This window comes from Podarcis muralis, chromosome 5 (genome assembly GCF_964188315.1).
Source record: "Podarcis muralis chromosome 5, rPodMur119.hap1.1, whole genome shotgun sequence".
NCBI lineage: Eukaryota > Metazoa > Chordata > Lepidosauria > Squamata > Lacertidae > Podarcis > Podarcis muralis.
The window spans coordinates 88,754,294-88,766,082 of NC_135659.1; positions in this window are offsets into that span (position 1 = coordinate 88,754,294).

The window sequence follows — 11,789 nt, forward strand, 5'->3', positions numbered from 1 at the left end:
GTGTTATTCTGACTTGTCGACACGTCCTAGCTTATGAAAGAGTTTGCATAAGCATGTTTGATTGAATTGTATAAACTTGTTGGCTCGGAAAGTGAGCGAGGAATTCAAACTGGACAGAGTAAACACAGTTAGGAAAGAAAGCAGCAGAAAAAGAAAAATAGAAGAGGTTTTATCTAGGGAAATAAGCATGACGCTTAAGGGAGTAAAGGAAAAAAGTTGGCGAGCTTTAGCCTGATTGAAGAAACCTGAGTGAAAGGCAAATGATCATTATATTTGCATGTCTGATATGAAGAGCATAAAAATCAGATCTTTTGCTTTTATTCATACCAGATGTGAACTGTGGCGTCATGGGTCAGAAAAAATGGAACTTGAGGAACTATCCATAATTAGCACCATACCTGAGGGGACTTGCAAGTCCTATACTGCAAGAAGAGTCCACATCCTGTCAGAACCGATGCTCCCTTGACCCCACAAAGCTGGCAAATGGTGTGGAAATCAGAGCAGGAGAAACACAGAATGGTTGAGGAGAGGCGTGGTTTAGTCAGAAAGGTTAAAATAACCTATATTCTGAACTCAATTACGAGTCGTGGGTGGGTGTACTTCGTGAAATTCAGTGAAGCAGCCCGAGCATAAATAGTAAGGAAATTTACAAGGCAGCAATTACTTGGCAACGCATTCTAAGGGCTTGAGATAATGTCTATGTTACAGGCACCGAAAAAGGACGTATAACGTTTGAGTCCTCTTGGGAAAGGGATGCAAAACACGGGGGGGGGGGGGGAGAAGAAGAAGAAGAAGAGTTTGGATTTGATATCCCGCTTTATCACTACCCAAAGGAGTCTCAAAGTGACTAACATTCTCCTTTCCCTTCCTCCCCCACAACAAACACTCTGTGAGGTGAGTGGGGCTGAGAGACTTCAGAGAAGTGTGACTGGCCCAAGGTCACCCAGCAGCTGCATGTGGAGGAGCGGGGAAGCGAACCCGGTTCACCAGAGTACGAGTCCACCGCTCTTAACCACTACACCACAGTCACACTGGAACTGGAAGCAGTTGCAGATGAGTCTGGTGTTACGAGTTTGAGGGCGCTAGGCATGTCTAAATTACTGGATTCAGTAAGTGTTAGAATTTAATGAAATTCTGGGTTGTGCCAGACTAATCCCTGGATCTAACAAGTGTTAAAAGCTAATTAAGCCACACTAGCTTCCTCTTGAGGTGATAAGCCCCGGATGATGGGACATTAAAAGAACAAAGCATCAAAGGACTCTGCAGATGGATAGGCCCCTGTCTCAAAGCCAGAGTTTAGAGTAGAGATTTAGGAGCAATGTGAATTAGAAGCTTAGTGATGGCACTGGGGAGGGGGGAGCAATATGAAAAGCTAGAGAGACAGAGCAACGATTGATCTCGGTTTGAACCCAAGGCTGCGACTATGGGAGAAATGACCCCTTTGGGGTGTTAATGCCATGAACCCCTCAATCGCAAGGTCAGGTTGTATATATGTGTAAATAAACTATATATCATAAAGATACCGTAGTCTCTGCTGTGCTTGATTGTTCCAAAAGGAAACACAGACCTTGGGTGAGCTCCTGGGACTCCCAGAATCTTGCACCGCTTGGAGAGTGGGGTCGCATCCATCACTATCTATGACAACAGATACACACAGTGGTGGATGCATTCCACTGCCTAGGGGCCAACCAGGAAGCGAGATTTGTAGGACATGATTTTGCCAACAAACAACACATGCGAGAGTAGAGGATGGTGCACCAAGTCAGATAATGCGTTTAGCATTTATAGAGCACTATTTGAAGGGCAAAAAACTCCAACAACTCTCATAAGCAGTTGGTCCCTTACCTTTCCCGCCCCGACCTGGCCACAGTGATCCATGCGGCGGTCACTTCCAGGCTTGATTACTGTAATTCGCTCTATGTGGGGCTGCCCTTGAAGCTGTCTTAGAAACTCCAGCGGGTGCAGAATGCTGCAGCGAGGCTCCTCACAGGGTCTCTGCCATGGGAGCATATTCACCCAGTGCTTTTCCAGCTGCACTGGCTCCTGGTGGAGTACAGGGTCAGATTTAAGGTGCTGGTTTTGACCTTTAAAGCCCTTCACGGCCTAGGACCCTCGTACCTATGGGACTGCCTCTCCCGGTACGCCCCACGGAGGACCTTAAGGTCCATAAATAGCAACACCCTAGAGGTCCCGGGCCCTAAGGAAGTCAGATCAGCCTCAATCAGAGCCAGAGCTTTTTCAACACTGGCTCCGACCTGGTGGAACGCTCTGTCTCATGAGACCAGGGCTCTGCAGGATCTGATTTCTTTCCACAGGGCTTGTAAGAAAGAGTTGTTCCGTCAGTTTGATTCCCTCCCCCTCTTTATTTTTCCTTTCTCTTACTGTGATGAGGCTGCATTTTAATTGTTTTAATGTTTTAATGTTGTATTTTAATTTTGTTTTTAAGTTGTATTCATTCAACTCGTTTTTATTATTGGTTGTCAGCCGCCCTGAGCCTCACCTTGGCTGGGGAGGGCGGGGTATAAATAAAATTTATTATTATTATTATTATTATTATTATTATTATTATTATTATTATTATTATTACCATGTTTGCAGATCACGGTTAAACTGTAACTCCTGCTTTTGCTCCACCCTGTTTGCACTGGGAAGAAACAAGCCTCAACCTCTGCCTTAGTGTTATGTCTCGGACCAGGAGTTGCGGTTTGTTTCTCTCCAAGCAAACCACACTGATAAAGCCGATGGCTTATTAGTTGTAATTTGTCTGGACAAAACAACCCGCAATCCCTAGTTTGGATGCTATCATCGAGCCTCCATGCGTTAGCGGGCAGGAGCAAAACAGCCCAGATGTTCACTTTCTCAGTGAACTGTTAACTGCTTTGCTGTTAATAACTCTATTCCGAACTTAAAAATGGAAAGCATAATGCTGGTGGTCAACAAAAGAGGTTTAAAGACTGTCTCAAGGCAAATCTAAAAAAAATGTAGTATAAACACCAACAACTGGGAAACACTGGTCTGCGAGCGCTCCAGCTGGAGAACATCCTTTACCAAAGGTGTCATGGACTTTGAAGACACTCGAACTCAGGACACAAAGGAGAAATGTGCTAGGAGGAAGGCATGCTTGGCAAATCCACACCGTGATCATCTCCCACCTGGATACCAATGTCCCCACTGTGGACGGATGTGTGGGTCCAGAATTGGCCTCCACAGTCACTTACGGACTCATTGTTACAACAGTGTTTATGGAAGACAAACTTACTCGGCTATGAGTGATCGCCAAAGAAGAAAGAAGAAGCTTTGCTGTGACATGTGGAACAGGCCATTGTTTCAGTAATCCACTATTCTTTAAATCAGATACTTCTCAACTCAAGACAGCCAAGTTTTCTCAGGCGTCCACTCCTACTGTGGTCCATGGGCTTATTCCCAAGTAAGTGTGCACAGAATGTTACTTCCACAGCTGTGTCACTTGCAGCTCCACTAACCTATATCAGTTGCCCAGAAAAGGATCCTGCACCCCAAGATGCTTCTTTCTCAAATCTTTCTCAGATCTCTCTAAACTGCTATTTTGCCAAACTCTGGTCTAGGAGACCTTACCCTTACAGGCAAAATGCCCACGCAGGAAACAGCCACAGCCATTAAAAGAACATTAAGGTTTCTTTGTGTAGAATCTCTGGCTCCCATCCGAGTCACTCCTCCCCTTAGGGAAATACAGACAATCATTTCCAGCTTCACTTATCCCCAATTTTTGCCAGGCAGTTCCAAAAGTTCAGTTTGCATGTTGTGGAAATATTGTGTATCTTGCTTTCAGTAAGGTCATTGACGAAGTCCCTCATGATACTCTTGCAGAGAAGCTGTAATATGTGAGTTGAACAAGGTAACTGTGAAGTGGCTTTGTAGCTGGTTGGCTGACCACACCCAAAGAATGCTAATGAATGGTTCCTCATCATCCTGGAGTCAAGTGACAAGTGGAGTGCTACAGGGTTCTGTCCTGGGCCTGTTGTTGTATAATGTCTTTATAAAAGACGTGGAGGAAGAAATTGAGGGGATGCTAATCAAATTAGTGGGTGACACCCAACTGGGAGGGGGCGCTAAGGCTACAGAAGAAGGAATTAGGATTCAAGATAACCCTAACAGATTAGAGGACTAGGCCAAAATGAACAAAATGAATTTCAATATAGGCAATTGCAAGGTTCTAGACTTAGGCTAGAATAACCACTGTACCGATATAAGATGAGGGACATCTGACTTGCCCGTAGTACATGTGAAAAGGACCTAGGGGTCTTAGTAGACCACAAGCTCCGCATGAGTGAGCAGTGTGATGCAGCAGCAGCAGCAAAAAAAGCTAACATTCTTCTAGACTGCATCAACAGAATTATGGTGTCCTAATCAAGGGAAGTAATAGTGCCAGTCTATTCTGCCTTGGTCAGACCACACCTGGAGTACTGTGAGTACTGTCCAGTTCCAGGCACCACAATTTAAGAAGGATATTGACAAGAGCTGGACATGTTCAGAGGAGGACAACCAAGGTCTAGAAACCAAGCCTTGTGAGAAATGGTTGGAGGAGTTGGGCATGCTTAGCCTGTCCAGTGTTTCCAAAACTTGGGTCTCGAGCTGGGAGTTGTAGTACAAAAACATTTAATAGAAGAAAAACTCTAGTAGATAATGCTCAAGAGCAGGTAGTGTTGCTGGTGGATTTTGCAGGACCTATGAAATTCCTTTTGCAGGACCTAGATAAAAGCAACCTGGCCTCCTTCTGTTTCTGATATGCAGCAATCAACAGACTTTTTTTTCTCAGTATGAAGGTACATATGCTAATCGCGGCAGAGCAAACTAGTATTAAAGGAACCGTTACAGGATCTAGTTCAAAAGCTGGGCCAGCCTTGTTTCCAGCTCTTGAGTGGGGTTCTAGAATCCTTTGGGAGACGTATAATCAGGACATTGTGGCAATAGCTGCCAACATGGTATTGTCTCTCATCAAGTGTTCATTATGAGAGGCCTAGTTTCTCAGACCCTGAAGGCAATGCATAGTCATCACGGAAGTACTGGTTGCCAATGCTACTGACCCAGTCCAACGAAGACCCTGGAGATCTGGGCTTCTGAAACTCTTCCCAAACCAAGCACAGTACATACCAAATAAATAAAGTATAAAGATACATTTTCTTGTAATTGGCTTCAGGAGGCTGTTGTATGTTTCTGTGCTCTGCTCTTTGTCTCCTCTCCACAAGCAAATATGTGACAATTTAATTAGCTACAAGCTACAATATGAACAAAAGCAAAGCTATATGAAGCATTGCAGCAGTTACTTAAGAGAACACACACACAGAATCCAGTGGCTTGGCAACCATCACAGGCTCATCTATCTTTGGGTTCTAAATCTGGCTGTGAGTGAAAAAGACTAAAATTCAGTGCAGACATACTTTGCAGTAGGACCCATTCACCGCCTTGTACCCAGGTTTGGGTGGGTGGGTGGGGTCCCAGTGCATGTTCTGCGCATGATGTTGTTTGCCTGGCATGCACCATGTGTGTGTGGCGTGTGCACAACATGTATCACACGTGCAACGCTGCATCATCAGGAGGAGACCAAGCGCAGAGCCCAGTATAGCGCCGCTTCCTCTCTTGTGCTCAGGAGGTGTGAGACGCTGAACTGTGCTGCATTTGGCTCTGCCCCTCAGATATTGAGGGGGCCAAAGACACCTCCGCTCCAGGAGTTGGGGTGCCTGGTCCCCTCAATCTTAGAGGCATTTACATACATAAACCTGCATAGCATACGGCAGCAACTGTCCCAGGAACATCCCCCCCCCCCCCCCACTGATGGAAGCTTTTAATTTCATCCATCATAGGCTCTTTGGTAGCAAGCAAAATGCTTTGCATTCTTGAATCTGCATCAGACCAGCGGCCCATCTGTCTGGCCCAGCATTTTACCCTTGTGAAGTCTTTCCTGCTTGTGCTACCTGAGATCAATTAACTGGATATTGAATCTGCAAAGCATGTGCTTTGCAACTGAGCAATTTATCCTGTGATCTTCCTGTGAGTAATGTATTAGTTTAAAGATGAGGATCTGTAGTCAGGCCACCCTATGAGTTTTTGGATGGGCGAAAATTTGAATACAGTGGTTCAACAATCAAAGCCAACATTCTGGCCACCAAATCTCATGCTACCTCTCGTGGTATTACTCTGCTTCTTACATTGGGGTTAAGTGACTTCTTCTTGCTCTTTAGTGGTTCTGGAGTAAGAAAGAGACAAACTCCCACTCCCGCCCCTTATGAATTATGGAGGAAAACGGATCCTTTTTACTTCTCCCTACAAAATGCGCCTGGACTGATTTGTCTGAAATTTGGCAGGCTTAGTCCACTCTAGAGGAAGTGTGTGCCTGTAAATTTTATCCACTTTGGCCCAAAGGGAGAAAAGTTATTGCTTTTATACAGAGTGGCTCAGAACCTACATAGAGACTGAAGCAGAGAGAACAGAGAGCAACTGAGAAATAGATCATATTTTTAAAGGCATAGAGATACAGCAGATTTTGTGCCTTGTGCATACTCCTAACATGTACATCTGAGTAACTTAAAGATCAGGGCTTCAAGGGGGAGGTTGGTTGCTGCCATTGTTAAGCACTTGGGAGTCAGAAACCAACTAGATCCTGATATACGTTCTTCCACCACACATATTAGCTTAATGGTAGCTTGTTAGGGACACGGGTGGCGCTGTGGGTTAAAGCCTCAGCACCTAGGACTTGCCGATCGAAAGGTTGGCGGTTCGAATCCCCGCGGCGGGGTGCGCTCCCGTCGTTCGGTCCCAGCGCCTGCCAACCTAGCAGTTTGAAAGCACCTTCAGATGCAAGTAGATAAATAGGGACTGCTTACCAGCGGGAAGGTAAACGGCGTTCCGTGTGCTGCGCTGGCTCGCCAGATGCAGCTTGTCACGCTGGCCACGTGACCCGGAAGTGTCTGCGGACAGCGCTGGCTCCCGGCCTATAGAGTGAGATGAGTGCTCAACCCTAGAGTCTGGCAAGACTGGCCCGTATAGGCAGGGGTACCTTTACCTTTACCTAGCTTGTCATATGGAAGTGAGAGCTGGACCATAAAGAAGGCTGATCGCCGAAGAATTGATGCTTTTGAATTATGGTGCTGGAGGAGACTCTTGAGAGTCCCATGGACTACAAGAAGATCAAAGCTATCCATTCTGAAGGAAATCGGCCCTGAGTGCTCACTGGAAGGACAGATCCTGAAGCTGAGGCTCCAATACTTTGGCCACCTCATGAGAAGAGAAGACTCCCTGGAAAAGACCCTGATGTTGGGAAAGATGGAGGGCACAAGGAGAAGGGGACGACAGAAAAAGAGATGGTTGGATAGTGTTCTCGAAGCTACAAACATGAGTCTGACCAAACTGCGGGAGGCAGTAGAAGACAGGAGTGCTTGGAGTGCTCTGGTCCACGGGGTCACGAAGAGTCGGACACGACTAAACGACTAAACAACAACAACAAAGCTTGTCATAATAGCATACCATACCATATTCAGCAACTGTACTGTATTTGAGGAGTTGTCTTCAGTGTTGCCTCCTGCAAAAGTCCCAGGCTTCCACAGCTATATGTAATCTGTGGCAAGAAGAATCTGATCAGGTTTATGTTCCCTTGTCTGACACTGCGCGAAGCTGACCCAACTCCAGTCAGCAGACAAGACAAAGAAGGTGCTGTGAAATTGCAGGCTTGTAAGGGAAACCCCCCTGATAAATACCAGCCCCCCCCCTCAGGAAAGGACGGGATAACATTACATACTAAATTAAAACTACGGGAAAGCATATTTAGTCCTGTGGCTAGAGTTTTGCAATAGGCAGACCATATTAAAATAGGAATGGCTCCAAAATATTCAGGAACAAACTTATTGGCTGAACGGGGAGGGGGAGGGATGGGACCAGTCAAAAGAACATTTGTGAGTACAAAGCTCTAATTTTTGGTCACTTTGGTGTGTGCGCTACTTAAAAGTAGAAGAACATTCCTTTTTATCACGAATCAGTGCTGTTTCCTGTTGAAACAGGAAAATGGACATGCTGTACCAAGTAAGAGAAAGGTACGAAAGTCTGCTGTACCATCTGGTTTCACAACACTGCGTATACAGTTGAAGCAATGGCAGTAGCATTTTAGGGTGCGGGGAGAGAAACCCAACCTCTTGCAGCTTCTGCTGTGTCTAATCCCCTCCTTCAAGCACCCACAGTCAGAACAGCACTGTCTAGTAACTGGCTGCACCCCTTCTTTAAATAAACAGATACTTGAGTCCCCATCATAGCACCCATGGGCACCAGTCCCCCCTGCCCCAAGATCTGTCAGGGTGCCTGCCATGCTCCCTAGTCCCTCTCGTGCCAGATTGTGAACTAGAATAACCATATGAATTCCTCGTCACTCTCCCAAGTACAGTGGTACCTTTCTGGAGGTCCGTACTTAACCTGAAACTGTTCTAAACCTAAAGCACCACTTTAGCTAATGGGGCTCCTGCTGCTGCTGCGCCGCCGGAGCACGATTTCTGTTCTCATCCTGAAGCAAAGTTCTTAACCTGAAGCACTACAGTGGTGCCTCGCAAGACGAAATTAATTCGTTCCGCGAGTTTTGTCGTCTTGCGATTTTTTTTCGTCTTGCGAAGCACGGTGTCGGGAAAGTTTTGGAAAAGCTTCAAAAATCACCAAAGTCTTTAAAAACCTCAAAAAAGGCTACCACACCGCATTCTATGAGTTGCTCCTCGAAGTCAAGTCGCAACTGTATTAACGGTGTTAAGAAAAAGGAAACAAACTTGCAAGACGTTTCCGTCTTGCAAAGCAAGCCCATAGGGAAAATCGTCTTGCGAAGCAGCTCAAAAAACAAAAAACCCTTTCGTCTAGCGAGTTTTTTGTCTTGCGAGGCATTCGTCTTGCGAGGTACCACTGTATTTCTGGGTTAGCGGAGTGTGTAACCTGAAGCGTATGTAACCTGAAGCATATGTAACCTGAGGTACCACAGTAGTAGTAGTAGTAGTAGTAGTAATAATAATAATAAATTATTTGTACCCTGCCCATCTGGCTGGGTTTCCCCAGCCACTCTGGGCGGCTTGCGACAAAGATTAAGAATACATTAAAATGTCACACATTAAAAACTTCCCTGAACAAGTACTGAAAATGCTGCCTCCTTATAAGTCTAATTGGCCAGCAGACCAAAAGAGAAGGCAGTTTTCTCTGCTGGTAGCATCCTATTAGAAGAGACAGGACAGTTTTAATTGGATTCTACCAGCAGGAGGGAGCATGGGCTCAGAGAAGAGGAGATAGCAAGGCCTGGCTGCATCTGTGCTTTCATAGTGGAAAGAAAGGTACATAATGGGAGAATGAAAAAAACCAAACAGCCAGGGCCCATGGGAGGGTTAAAAATGGATCAGTAGAGGGGTTGCAGGGGGAGGGAGTAAGAATGGAACAGCTGAGAAAGGGACAAAGGACAGAGCAGTCAAGGCTGGTGAGAAAGATAGAAGTTTGCGTATAAGAATGATCCAGGAGAGAAAGTGTGTGTGATGTTGGCTGTCAGACATAAAGTCGTCCTTGCATGAAGCCGATATTTTATGTTCCGTGAAATGGGCAGTTTGCCTGCCAGACAGAGATGGAGGGGAAATAGTTTATGGCTTGTGTCTGGCCATGCATTTCAGCCTGGATAGCTCAGTTGGTTAGAGCAGGGGTCAGCAACCTTTTTCAGCCATGGGCTTTTTTCAGCCATCCCTCAGACCACGGGTGTCAAACACAAGGCCCGCGGGCCGAATCCAGCCCGCCAGACCTCATCATGTGGCCCGTGTAGCCGCCGCCGGCCGCCGGCCGCCAGCCGCCAGCCTTCACCTTTTATTCTCGCTTTTTTTTTTTTTTTGACACAAGAAAGCCGCCTCTTCGGTGCATGCGCGGTAGCCTACAAACCAGAGAACGTCTGCCCTCTAGTGGCGCCGGCCGTTCTACACAGGAAACCTCCACTTTACATGCATTCAGGAAACCTATGTTTCTGCTTTCAGAGCTAGTTATTACTTACATTATTACAAAAAACAGTAATAATTGAATGCAGTGACAATAATTTATGATAATAAAGAGTGGACACATAGTCCTACAGATACAACCGGCCCTTTGAGGGTGACCAAACTGCTGATGTGGCCCCCGATGAATTTGAGTTTGACACCCCTGCCTCAGACCATGTGGTGGGCCGGACTATATTGGGGGGGGGATGAACAAATTCCTATGCCCCACAAATCACCCAGAGATGCATTTTAAATAAAAGGATACATTCTACCCATGTAAAAACACGCTGATTCCTGGACCGTCTGCAGGCTGGACTGAGAAGGCGATTGGGCTGCATCCAGCCCCCGGGCCTTAGGTTGCCTACCCCTGGGTTAGAGCATGGTGCTGATAATGCCAAGGTTGCAGGTTTGATTTTTTTATGGGACAGCTGCATATTCCTGCATTGCAGGGAGTTGGACTAGATGACCCTCAGGGTCCCTTCCAACTCTATGACCATCTCAGCAGCTGTTGAGTGGCATAAGGACACAGGAGGAACCATGCTGGAACAGATGAGGAGGCCATGGTGTACACCTGGCCTCCCACCAGCGGAAACACCACACTTGCGATGAGGGAGAGGGGCAAGGAGGAGGGGAGTTTGGCGCTGTGCGGACGCACTGGTGGGAATGCAGGACTGGCTCCGCCAGTGCACTTGCACAGCACCAACCTCTCACGCCTGATAAGTGCAGCAACGCTGCTGCTGGTGGGCCAGGTATGCACCAGGATCCGTCCCCTTTGTCTGCTCCTGGATCAGACCAGAGACCTCTCTAGTCCAGTATTCTCACAGTGGCCAGCCAGATGCTCATGGGAAGCCTACAAGCAGGCCATTAGTGCATCAAAACAGTCCACAATTTACAGTATAGTGATGTTGACCACAACAGCATCCAGTATTGTGGACCCTATTTCACAGAACTCTCTTCTAGCTTAGTCAGACAGGCCCCACTCTCTCTTGAACTCCTGGCACGTATGGAATACTTTTTTATTTTAGCAGGCATTTTGTCTTCCGCTATGGGGGATAATGTGGGTGGGAGCTCAGGCACTGAATTCTGGCGTGGGAAGAGATATGTCGCAGGTTTCTAAGAATTTCCTATGTTCATAGAATCATAGAGCTGGAAGAGACCCTGAGGATCATCTACTCCAGTGTTTCCTAAACTTGGGTTGCCAGCTGTTTTTCAACTACAACTCCCATCATCCATAGCTGGCGAGACCAGTGGTCAGGGATCATGGGAATTGTAGTCTGAAAACAGCTGGAGACCCAAGTTTGGGAAACAAACCCTCTGCAATGCAGGAATATGCAGCTGTCCCTTATGGGGATCGAATCTGCAAGCTTGGCATTATCAGCTTTCTTTAGCAAACAATGAATTACTTGGCACATTCTTTATTGCACTTGACCTACCCTTTCTTCTGCCACTCTCCCATGTGAGCCACAGCTAGGGCTTATCCACACTTCCTCTCCTTCTGCTGCTTTCCCCCAGAGGGAAACCGGGCTTTAGTGATCAGTTGGAGTAATTCGGGTTCTCTGTGGCTTGCCATTTGTTCCAATTTAGAGACAGAGAGTGGGTTTTCCATGGGAAAGGAGCAGGGCAAGGGGAAAACTGCTCAGACCTGTGCTTTCTAGGCTTGGGACAAGTGGCAGTGTGGATGAGCCCGTAGTCTGTGTCCCCTTTTCTTCTTGGTTCTTCTGTAGAGGTTTCTCATCCTGGCTGTTGCAAATTCTTCTGCTTCTCTTGCTTAGGAAACACATTATG